At 41.1% G+C, this 12,507-nt stretch overlaps 1 protein-coding gene across 6 annotated transcripts in view; it reads left to right on the top strand.

Annotated features, from left to right (window-relative positions):
* Positions 1–12,507, top strand: part of EDC3 (enhancer of mRNA decapping 3) — a 65,608-nt gene that overhangs the window by 22,182 nt on the left and 30,919 nt on the right. The gene's annotated exons all lie outside the window — the stretch shown is intronic.

Raw genomic sequence — 12,507 nt, 5'->3', positions numbered from 1 at the left:
GGGACAATCCTAAATCCAGGTCGAGCCAAGAATCAAAGAGCAGTGATAACACACAGCCTCCTTCCACTAAATTCCTACAAAAAAGAAAGAAATTGAGCATCTGAGTAAACTATATGCCTAGGCATCAACAAAAAATTATGAACCATACTAAGAAAATGGAAGGCATAGCCTAAGAAAAGGAATATATTAAAGCCCCAGTAGAGATGCAGGATTTGAGAGAACTAATTAGTGAGGTACAGATTTCCAAAATCAAATTAATGAGTTGAATAGTGTGGCTAAAGAGATAAACGACATCAAGAAGACACTGAGTGAGTACAAAGAATTTGAAATCCTAAACAGAAAAGTAACAGAGCTCGTGGGAATAAAAGATCCATTAGGTGAGATCAAACCATATTAGAGGGAAGCGGATGTGGCTCAAGTGATAGGACTGCTGCCTACCATATGGAAGGACCTGGATCGATCCCTGGGACCTCCTGGTGAAAAAGAAGAAGAGAAAGCATGCCTCCCTGGTGAGCTAGTGCCCCCGTGGTGAGCTGAGTGCCTGCGTGGTGAGCCGAGTGCCCACGTGAGTGCCCGTGCAGTGAGCCAGTGCCCACACAGGTCAGCCATGCGGCAAGATGGTGATGCAACAAAAGAGACGAAGGGGAGAGTCAAGGTCGCAGCAGAAACCAGGAACTGAGGTGGCACAGGAGATAAGGGACCTCTCTCCACATCAGAGTCCCCTGGATTGAATCCTGGTGAATCCTAGAGGAGAAAAAATGAGAAAAGAAGACAAAAAGAGGAATAGATACAGAAGATCACAGTGAATGGATACAGACAGCAAAAACAGGGTAGAGAAAGGGAGAGAGGGAGGGGAAGGGGGAAATAAATAAATCTTTTTAAAAAACCACATTAGAGGCATACAACAGCAGACTTGAAATGATAGAAGATAAATGAATGGTGCAGAAGACAGAAGAGCTGAAATTGAAGAGAGAAAAGAATGGAAATATTGAGTAGGGGCATGACAAACGAAATGCAATGACATACATGTCATAGGAGTTCCAGGAGGAGAAGAGAAGGGAAAGGGGGCAGAAAGAGTATTTGAGGAAATAGTAGCAGAAAATTTCTCCACTCTCAGGAAAGAAATGAATTTACATGTCCAAAAAGTGCAATCAGAATAAATCTGAATAGACCTACTCCAAGACATGTACTTCTTAGAATGTCAAATGTCAAAGATAAAGAGAGAATTCTCAGAGCAGCAAGGGAGAAGCAAACCATCACATATAAGGGATGCTCAGTAAGACTTAGTACGAATTTCTCTTCAGAAACCATGGAGGCAAGAAGACAGTGGTGTGATTCAATTAGGATACTGAAAGAGAAAAACTGCCAGCTGAGAATTCTTTATCCAGCAAAACTGTCCTTCAAATATGAAGGTGAGTATAAAATATTCACAAACGGAAACTAAGAGAGTTTGCAAAAAAAAATCCACCTTTGCAGGAAATATTAAAAGAAGCCTTAGAACCTGAAAGAAAAACACAGGGGAGAGAGAGGCTTGCAGGAGAGTATAGAAGAAAGAATAGAGAAAGGTTAGCCAAAAGAGTAAAAAGACAAAAATATGATATGACATATGAACACCAAAGAATAAAATGGTGGAGATAAATAATGCATTTATAGCAATATCATCGAATGTGAATGGATTAAATGCCCTGATCTAAAGATAAAGGGTGGCAGAATGAATAAAAAAATATGAGCCATCTATATGCTGCTTACAAGAAACTCACCTTAGACCCTGGGATATAAACCAGATGAAAGTTAAAAGTTAGAAAAAGATACTCCATGCAAATAGTAACCATAAAAGAGCAGGGGTAGCTGTACTAATATTAGATAAAACAGACTTTAAATGTAAAAAAGTTGTGAGAGATACAGAAAACCATTATATTTCATTAAAAGGGACAATCTACCAGGAAGATATAACATTCGTAAATATCTATGCACCTAACCAGGGTGCCCCAAAATACACGAGACAAACTCTGGCAAAACTGAAGGGAGAGATAGATATATCTGCAATATTTGTTGGAGGCTTCAACACCCCACATCATTAGATAAATCAAGTATTGTAAGAACAAGTATTGTAAGAATTAATCTTTGTGGAAAAACTCATGGTAAATGTTAAAGTACTAGATAAGGTGTATCAGGATGCTCTGGGTATGAGTAACTGAAAACCCTACTTAATGGCTTAAACAATAAATTATATTACAGTAAATCCAGAAATTGGGGGTTTCTAGGTATAGGACAGTCAGGGCTTCAGCCTTATTCCTTTGAAACTCTCCTTTGTGGATTGGCTTCATCCTCAGATTGATACTGTCAGGCTGTAGTAGTTCCATGTGTCTCATCCAGACATAGTATTTTTGAAAAGGAGAAAAGAGACCATCTCTTCTAGTGCATCATCATTAGCAGGGTTTCTTGATCTTGGTACTATTGACATTTTGAACCTGATAATTCTTTTGTCATCCTGTGCAATTGTAGAATGTTTAGCAGCATTCTTGGCCTTTCCCTATGAGATGCCAGTAGCACCCCCCCCACACACACACACACACACAGTCACACCAATTGTAACAACTGAAAGTGTCTCTAGATACTGTCAAATGTGAAATGTCACCTGGGGCACAGAAATCTCCCCTGGCTGACTACCACTATCTTTAGGAGTGAGGTGACCTTTACTGGAAGCAGTGTGAAATCTCCTTTCCCACCTTCCCTATCATGTCTTTTTGGCCATGCTTCACATACCACACTCAAATGTTATTAGCATGAATACCACCGTGCTTAATTTAGAAATTTATCAGCTTCCTCCGCTGGGGTAGGGCCACCTTAAGTCATGGCAGAGAAAGGAGGGTGTCTATCTGAATAAAAATGAGGTTTTGTTCAGGGAATGGAGGGATCTGGATATTGAATAGGCAACAATAGAGTCTATTACAAGGATAAAGCATTCACTTTAAAATTGCTTGCCTGTAAGTGCAATGTTGGTAAATTGTAGGTAATTTGACTCTTGGCACTACAGAAGTGATTTGGAATGGTAGTAGGGGTAAGTGTAATATTAGATGGAAACTGGGGTTATGTTTATGGTGTTCACTGTTGAAGCTCCAGTACCTAAGCGAAGATTTTAATGTATAGCAGATGCTTAATAAATACTTTCTTGAATGAATGAATATAGAAGAATGTCCTGATCAGAATGCTCTCATGGGTGAAAGGAATTTTGAATTCAGTAGCAACTGGTGTGATTATAAATACAGTTGGCTGAAATGAAGAGACTCGTGTAGACCAGGAACATTCTTCTGAATAAACTATATCCAGCTTCAAAGGAATTATGCTTTTGTTAGCAAAATACTCTGGGTTCTGGGCTTCTGGGTTCTGGGCTATGTCACATAAAAGAATTTAAGGACATGCCATAGGATAGGCAAGGGAGTAAAGAGTTTATTAAGACACAAGAAAAGAGTCAAGTACACCATCCCAGGCATGGATTGCAGGAATGCCACAGGGTGAGGTACGCACATGGGACCCCAGGTTAGGTCTTGATAAAGCCTTTCCTCCACCCCTTTCCTAATGTTGGGGGTGGGGGTGGCAGCTATTTGCCATTAAGATTGGTTGCCCCACCTGTTAGCTCTCGGGGCCGTTGGGGGGAAGCCTATTGTTTGGAGTCATCCGGGCTTCTCCTTGACCCCGAAAGAGTTCCAAATGGGACTTCATGGCCAGGGTCCTCGTGGGATCTTTCCAGCTTTGTTCTTTAGTAGCAGCCTTCTCCTCACAGTTTCCAGGCGGGGTCCCACAGCCATGTTCTCTGCTGGGTCCCAGCTGCCTTCCTTCATTTCCTGTACTAACCTTCACTTTGACCTAAATAATCCATTAAAATAATTATTTGACTCATAATGTTAATACTATTACATTGGTGTTTTGGTATTTCCTCCTTTAGAACTAAACATTTCTATGACATTGTTAAGAACTCTTGATTGGCTTGCCAGATAACCATTGCTCATCATCCTCAGAAAAAGGAAATCAAGCTAAACTCGCTTTTCTTCCCATGGGCTCATGTTTCTTCTTCACACCATCTCTAAGGCCTGAGGTGGACTATCAGCAGCTTCAATCTGTAAATCTTAAGCTAGCTATTTGGATTTCTGCGTGAAAGAAAGGGTAGGAATTTCCCATTCAGGAAACTAGGCTTCTCCAGTGCCTAAAACAGTTGCTGGCAGAGAGTAGGCTTTCAAAAAATATTTTAAATATTTGTTGAATGAATGCAATAATATTAATGTTTTTATAGTAAGTAATTATTTACATTTACCTGCATTCATAATTTTTTTGTTCACCATTGCTTATTACATTCCACACATTCCTACTAGATTCTGAAGTTTACTTTTTGTAATTCTTTGGTGATAACTGATGACTGGTAAGTTTTTGTGTTTTTTTTTGTCTAAAAATGTTTATTGCCCTCCCTCTCGAATGATTATCAGGGTATAAAATTCTAGGTTGAAAGTTTTCACTAAGAACTTTGAAGATATTTTGGTATTATATTTTAATCTCTGTATTGTTGCTGGAACAATATCTGTATTGGTTTCTTTGTAGCTGATCTATGCTTTACCTCATTGCATTTTTTGAAGGGATGATCTTTTTTTTTTTTTTAAACAGATTCCATCAAATAGCCCCTCCAAAGAGCTATACCAGTTTATAATATCACTGGTAGTAAATGGGAATATGTTTCTCAATTACTTCTTTTTATTGCCATTAAAAAAAATTATTTTGGAGAATTTCATATTCAAGAGTAGAGAGAATTGCACAATGAATTCCCGTGTACCCAATCCTCAGTTCAACAATTATTGATTCATGGACAATCTTGTTCCTTTATGCCCTTCCCACTTCTTGCCCCCCTCCCAGATTATTTTGAAGCAAATCCCAATGATCTTATTATTTTATCTATAAATATTTTTACATATTGAAATATTGTAGATAAGGACTCCTTTTTGAAAACATAATCACAATACCATTATTACACCTAAAATAATTAATGATAATTCCTTAATATCATCAGATATCCAGTAAGTGTTCATTCACATTTCCATTTGTCTCAAATATAATTTTTTAATAATTTGTTTGAATCAAGATCCAAGTAAGTTCACACAGAGATTGGTTGATATATCTTTTAAGAGATTCTGCCTCCACCTCTTTTTTTGTTTCTTTGCAATTTAATTACTTTTATTTAATTTTAGTTTAGTTTTTTTAAAAAATTTATTTCTCCCCACCCCCTTGTTTGCAATGCTGTGTCTGTTCATCTTCCTTGTTTCTTTAGGACCTCCAGTATGAGAGGGAGGCGCCTAATTGCTTGAGCCACCTCCATTTCCTGCTTTGTTGTGTCTCTCATTGTGTTTTTCTTCTTCCTTTTTTTTTTAAACCAGTATTTATTTTTTTTTAAAGATTTATTTATTTACTCATTTCTTTCCCCTTCCCCCCCTCCCCCATCCCGGTTGTCTGTTCTCTGTGTCTATTGGCTGCGTCGTCTTTTTTGTCCACTTCTGTTGTTGTCAGCGGCACGGGAATCTGTTTTATTTTTGTTGCGTCGTCTTGTTGTGTCAGCTCTCTGTGTATGCAGTGCCATTCCTGGGCAGGCTGCACTTTCTTTCACGCTGGGCGGCTCTCCTTACAGGGTGCACTCCTTGCGCATGGGGCTCCCCTATGCGGGGACACCCCTGCATGGCAGGGCACTCCTTGCGCTCATCAGCACTGTGCATGGGCCAGCTCCACACGGGTCAAGGAGGCCCAGGGTTTGAACCGCGGACCTCCCATGTGGTAGGCGGACGACCTAACCACTGGGCCACGTCCGCTTCCCCTGTTTTTCTTCTTGTGTCTCTTATTGCATCAGCTTGCCATACCTGCCTGTCATGGCAGCTTGCTTGTCTTGCTCATCCTCTTTATTTTTTTATTTTTTAAAAGATTTATTTATTTCTCTCCCCTCCCCACCCCACCCCGGTTGTCTGTTCTCTGTGTCTGTTTGCTGCATCTTCTTCTTTGCTTCTGTTATTGTCAGCGGCCCGGGAATCTGTGTTTCTTTTTGTTGTGTCATCTTGTTGTGTCAGCTCTCCGTGTGTGTGGCACCATTCCTGGGCAGGCTGCACTTTCTTTCGCACTGGGCGGCTCTCCTTATGGGGTGCACTCCTTGCGCGTGGGACTCCCCTACGTGGGGGACACCCCTGCGTGGCAGGGCACTCCTTGTGCGCATCAGCACTGCACATGGGCCAGCTCCATACGGGTCAAGGAGGCCCGGGGTGTGAACCACGGACCTCCCATGTGGTAGGCGGACACCCTAACCACTGGTCCAAATCTGCTTCCCTTAAGATTCTTTGTGAATTTTAATGAGATTCAGATCTCATTAGCTTAATAATGATAAAACAGCCTAACGTTCTTTACCAACAGGGCAATATAGGTGTCTTTTTGATCATGTACTTGGTAAATACATATTTTTTTACACATAATTTATTGACTTCTTCTATACCTATATTATATAAGTTAGTTATGAGGCATAAAAGTACAAATTTAGTTTAAAAGATTAGATAAACATGAAATGAACTATTTATACTGTAATATTAATGACTGAAAATGTTTTGCTTATTAAATAGTATTTGGTTAGAACAAAGTGATTAACTGTGAGTCATTAGTTATTAAAATCTTGGTATATCAGTAAGGAAATCAATAACCACATTAGTTATTTCAGTGAGAATTTAATCTAGGAAATTGGTTAAGTAGCTGTTAAAAAACTGAAAAAGCAAAAAAGTGGACATTGAGGAAAGGGAAACAAAGGGGGAAAGCATTGGGATTATCCAAACCTTAAGCTCAGAGAAGGGTCTTTACGAGGTGGTATAAGGACTTCTGAGGGGGTGCAATGAAGTTGGTTCTATCTGGGCATGCCAGAAAGAAAAGCTGGAAATTGGAACCAATTGCCAGGTAAAGAGTAGTTGCTGGGTTAATGCTGACAGGCAAGCAAACAAGAAGGAGAAATTTCCTTCTTTCGCCTTCTTCCTTCCAGACTCCCCCCTATACACCCTAATGGTGGAACCCAACACGAAGCCTGCTAACAAAGGAGAAATGTAGTTTGTAGATTTCTAGTCCCAGCATTGTGAAGGGTGAGTGTGGAGTTAAAGGATAATAGATTAATAAGTGGTATACTTGACTTAATACTTGGAATGAAACAGAGATTCAAAGAACTGATCCCAGGTTCAATTCATTTTGGTTTTTTATTTTAATGGCAGTCAAATTTGGAAAGAATACCTCAGAGAGACATGATGTAGAATAGGAGTCAGAGGAGCCTGCATCAAACCTTGATGTGTATTTCAGTCTTTCTCTCCCATTTCTCAGCAAGCTCTGTTCTTTCCCCCATTTCCCAAATAAATTCTTATTACTGACCTAACTAAAAAAAAAAAAAGAAGAAAGAAAGAAGGTCAGTAAACTTATTCTGTAAAGGGTCAGATGGTAAATACTTTAGGCTTTGCGGCAGGTAAGTTCTATGTCTCAACTACCAAACTCTTCTTTTGTAGCACAAAAGCAACCATGGGCAATATGTAAACAAATGAATAGAAATAGGGAGTAGCCTGAATTTGGCCCTGGGCTAGAGTTTGCAGACTCCTGCTGTGGAGTATATACTTAGGTTGAAGTTTATCAGTTATAGTAGATATGGGTTCATGCTTCAGATAACATTCTTGATAATTTTTAACTTGGAAGACCATTTTCTTAGATCTGAAAAAAATTAATGTAAAAAAAGAAAAGAAGGGAAACGGATGTGGCCCAACCAGCTGGGCTCCTGTCTACTATACAGGAGGTCCAGGGTTCGATGCCCAGGGCCTCCTGGTGAGGGCGAGCTGGCCCACACAGAGTGCTGGCCCATGTGGGAATGCTGGCCCCACATGGGAGTGCCGCCCTGTGTGGGAATGCCACCCTGCGCAGGAGCGTTGACCAATACAGAGAGCTGGCGCAGCAAGACGATGCAACAAAAGACACAGAGGAGAGAAAATAAGAAGACGTAGCAGAACAGGGACCTGAGCTGGTGCAAGAGAGTCTTCTAAGACTCTTCAGGAGGCACCAGGAATCAATCCTGGGACCTTCCGACATGGGAGAGAGGTGCTCGATCTCTTGAGCCATTTCAGCTCCCTGGTTTGTTGTGTCTCTCATTATCTTTCCTTTCTGTTTCTCTTTTGTTGTGTCATCTTGTTGCATCAGCTTGCCACACCTCCCTGTTGCAGCTCACTTTCACCAGGAGGCCCCAGGAACTGAACCTGGGACCTCCCATGTGGTAGATGGGAACCCAGTTGCTTGAGCCACATCTCTTTTCCTGCCTTTTTAAATTGATTAATTAATTTGTTTGTTGTTGTTGTTGTTTTATTCCTGCTTTTGCTTTTAGGAGGCACCAGGGATCAAACCTGGGACCTTTCATGTGGGAAGTAGGCACTCAATGCTTAAGCCATATTTGCTCCCCACTAATTAGCTTTTAAATGGGGTGATTGTAGGGGAGTGGTGGGGTGGGGGTGGTAGGGTTGAATGGGACCTCATATTGTTTTTTTAATATAATATTTTTACAAAATCAATTTGAAAAAAATTTAAAAAAAATAAAAATAAAAATAAAATAAATGGGTGATTGTAAAGTAATTAATTTTTTCCGTCTACAGAAAGTTAACATTTTATAATAGTTTGGGAAATTATATTGCTTTGTGCCCATATTGAGTTAATTTTATAATAATCATAAAAGCTATCTGTATGACCTTTGTGACTTAATTCATTGCATAAATATTTATTGATGGGAAGCAGATGTGGTTCAAGTGATTGAGTTCCTGCCTACCACATGGGAAGTCCTGGATTTGGTTCCCGGGGCCTCCTGGAGATGGTGAACTGGTGCAATGGGCAGGCACAGCAAGCTGATGCAACAAGGTGATACAACAGGGAAGCAGACTTGGCCCAATGGATAGGGCATCCACCTACCACATGGAAGGTCCGCAGTTCAAACCCCAGGCCTCCTTGACCCATGTGGAGCTGGCCTATGCACAGTGCTGATGCGTGCATGGAGTGCCGTGCCACACGGGGGTGTCCCCTGCGTAAGGGGGCCCCACGTGCAAGGAGTGCGCCCTGAAAGGAGAGCCGCCCAGCACGAAAGAAAGTGCAGCCTGCCCAGGAATGGTGCCGCACACATGGAGAGCTGACACAACAAGATGACACAACAAAAAGAAACACAGGTGCCCAGTGCCGCTGATAAGTATAGAAGTGGTTACAGAAGAACAAACAGCGAATGGATACAGAGAGCAGACATCTGGGGGTGGGGGGAGGAAAGAGAAATAAATAAAAATAAATCTTAAAAAAAAAAATGACACAACAAAAGAGTGAGGAAAGACAATGAGAGACACAACAAACCAGGGAGCTGAGGTGGCTCAAGTGATTGAGTGCTTTTCTCCCACATGGGACGTCCCAGGTTTGGTTCCCAGTTCCTCCTAAAGAGAAGATGAGCCAGCAGCGAGCACAAACAACAAGGATGGGGGAATAAATAATAAATCTTTAAAAATATATATATTTATTGACCATTTACTAGGTGACAGAAACCCTGCTGGTGATACAACAATGAGTACAATGAACATGATTTCCGTTCTCTTGGCACTTTCAGTATAGATGGAAGAGAGAAAAATGACTATAAAAGTAACTATATGGACTATGATGTGGACCATTGACCATGAGGTCAGAGATGTACTCACCAAATGCAATGAATGTGTCATGATGATGGAGGAGAATGTTGCTATGGGGGGAGTAGTGGGGTGAGGGGGTGGGGGGTACATGGGGCCTCATATTTTTTTAATATTAAAAAAAATTTTTTTTAATAAATTAATTTTTAAAAAAGTAACTATGGTTACTTTTGCAATGTAAGAAAAAATTACAAGGAGTTATGAGAGCATGTAATAGGCTACTTACCATTTCTAGAGGAGTTGGGATCGTTGGCGAAGGTCTCCTGAAAAAGTGCTATTTAAGTTATGACCAAAGTATGAGGAGGTGTTAGGTAAGGTAAAGACAGGGGGAAGAACATTTTGGATGGGAAAGCATTTGTGGAGGCTCTCGGGTAGGAAGAAGCTTGATGAGTTCTAGGAACAGAGAAAAGGCCAGTGAAGTGAGAATCAGAGAGTGGAAGAAGGGCAGGAAATAGAGCATGCTAGGCCCATAGATCATGGTAAGCCTATTGGATTTTATCCTAAGTGCAACAGAGAGCCATTGAAGAGTTTCAAGCAAGGGAGTAACTGAGTTGTATTTTTATTTTTAAAAGGGCATTCTTATCATTTGGAGAATGGATAGAAAGAGTGGATATTAGGAGGCTATTGTGATGGCCAGGAGAAAAATGATGGTGGCTAGTAATGGTAGTAGAGATGGGGAGAAGTTAAAGGATTTGAAAGATAACTAGGTCGGGAAACGGACTTTGGCCCAGTGGTTAGGGCGTCTGTCTACCACATGGGAGGTCCGCGGTTCAAGCCCCGGGCCTCCTTGACCCGTGTGGAGCTGGCCCATGCGCAGTGCTGATGCGCGCAAGGAGTGCCGTGCTACACAGGGGTGTCCCCTGCGTAGGGGAGCCCCACGCGCAAGGAGTGCACCCATAAGGATAGCCGCCCAGCGCGAAGGAGGGAGCAGCCTGCCGAGGAATGGCGCCGCCCACACTTCCCGTGCCGCTGACGACAGCAGAAGCGGACAAAGAAACAAGACGCAGCAAAAAGACACAGAAAACAGACAACCGGGGGAGGGGAGGGGAATTAAATAAATAAAAATAAATCTTTAAAAAAAAAAAAAAGAAAGATAACTAGGAAATAGAGTTGTTAGGACTTAAGATTGTGTGTGTATTGGGGGGAGGGGGAATAAGCAAAGATTCTCAGGTTTCTTGCATGAGTGGCTGAATGATGTTTTTTAACTGAACCCTGGAGGAGTAACACACTTGAGGTTGGAGAGAGGTTAAGAGTTAAGTTTGGATATGTTGATTTGAGGTGCCTGTGGGAGACAACCAAGTAATCATTTGGGCATCTGTGTCCAATGCTTAGAGGTTCAATCTCGGAATACAAATTTGGGAGTCATTGGCTATGATAGATGGTATTTAAAACTATGGGAGTGGACAGTATTACCAAGAGAATGAGAGTAGAATTAACAAGGGGTTAAGGAACAAGAGGTAAAGAACTGCAACCTTTAGAGATTGGGGTGGGGAGTAGGGGAGGCCAGGATGAGAGTCAGCAAGAGGTGGAGAGGGAGGATGGTCAGAGAGCACAGAGGCTCTCATATTCTAAGAGATGAGTGTTTCAAGGAATGAGTGGTCAACTCTGTTGAATGTTTCTGAGAGGTCAAGTAAGATGAGCATTCATGAAAAGTGTTAATGGATTTATTGACAGAGAAGGTAATTGGCAGGTCTTGTTAAAAACAACGGGTTGAAGGAGTTTGCTATGTGAGAAGAGTTAGAGAAGTATAATTAGGATGGTGTTAGGGGTATGTGTGTAGGAGAGGGAGGCTTTACTCATGGTTATTGTAACCTGTAGAGTATTTTCAGTAATTGGGGAGCTCAGTATCTCAAAAGGAAGTTCATTCCATTTATTTAGACCATATTAGAGGTCCAGTTGGCATACCAGTCACTAGGTTCACCCTTCCAGGGTGTTCAGATGGGAATCCGAGTATTAATTCAATTCAGGATTCACTGGGAATGAGTGGCTTCCAAAATTCTATGGGATAGTCTGCGTTGGCCACTAGAGAAGTGGTTGACTATGTGGTGGCTACATAGGTTCTCATAGGCAGAGACTAGATGGCTGCTGTGGTGTTGATGTCAACCTAGGTGTCACCTCCTACAGGATCGGCTCAATATGATCCTCGTCATCGTTTGAGTTTAGAAACTGGAATTTGATCTGTTTACTCAGGAATGTTAAAATTCAGAAAAATGAGATCACATTAACCAATACATGTAAAGACAGATTTTAGAAACCCAAAATACTATGTTATAGTGATAGATGTGTATATCTAGCTTAAGATCTGGAATCTGTTGTCTAAACCAGGAATTCACTCTTGCTGGGGTATAGCCCTGGACTAAATTAAAAGTCAGGAGCTTGCTTGCTTGGTAAACAAGTGCCAGTTGAATGTGTCTTTTTATGGGCTTCTGGTTATGAGGGCAGGCTTTCTTTTACTTTATGATTTTTTCTTTCTTTAACAGTTGCCAGCCAGACATTTCAGAAACAAACCACCCTGACCTGTGAGAAGAGATTGCTATACCCTTGCCCTTCCACTTCTTTTCTGATATTCACTTGTCAAATAAGCTTCTGTCATTACCACATTTCCTTATGAAGGGCAGAATTGGTTAAGTTTCCTTATGTGCTTATTTTGTATTTGCTAACTAGTTACCTAGGTGATATTTAAAATCTCTTATTCCATGTGTATGCTTAATTTGATTAGGACTAGCTTTCTTTTACCATCTTCACTTTGATTCCTGTGATAGTCTTCCCA

Source organism: Dasypus novemcinctus, chromosome 3 (assembly GCF_030445035.2).
Source record: "Dasypus novemcinctus isolate mDasNov1 chromosome 3, mDasNov1.1.hap2, whole genome shotgun sequence".
Taxonomy (NCBI): domain Eukaryota; kingdom Metazoa; phylum Chordata; class Mammalia; order Cingulata; family Dasypodidae; genus Dasypus; species Dasypus novemcinctus.
Note: the sequence above shows the minus strand (reverse complement) of the source record. Positions and strands in the feature narration are given on the sequence as shown.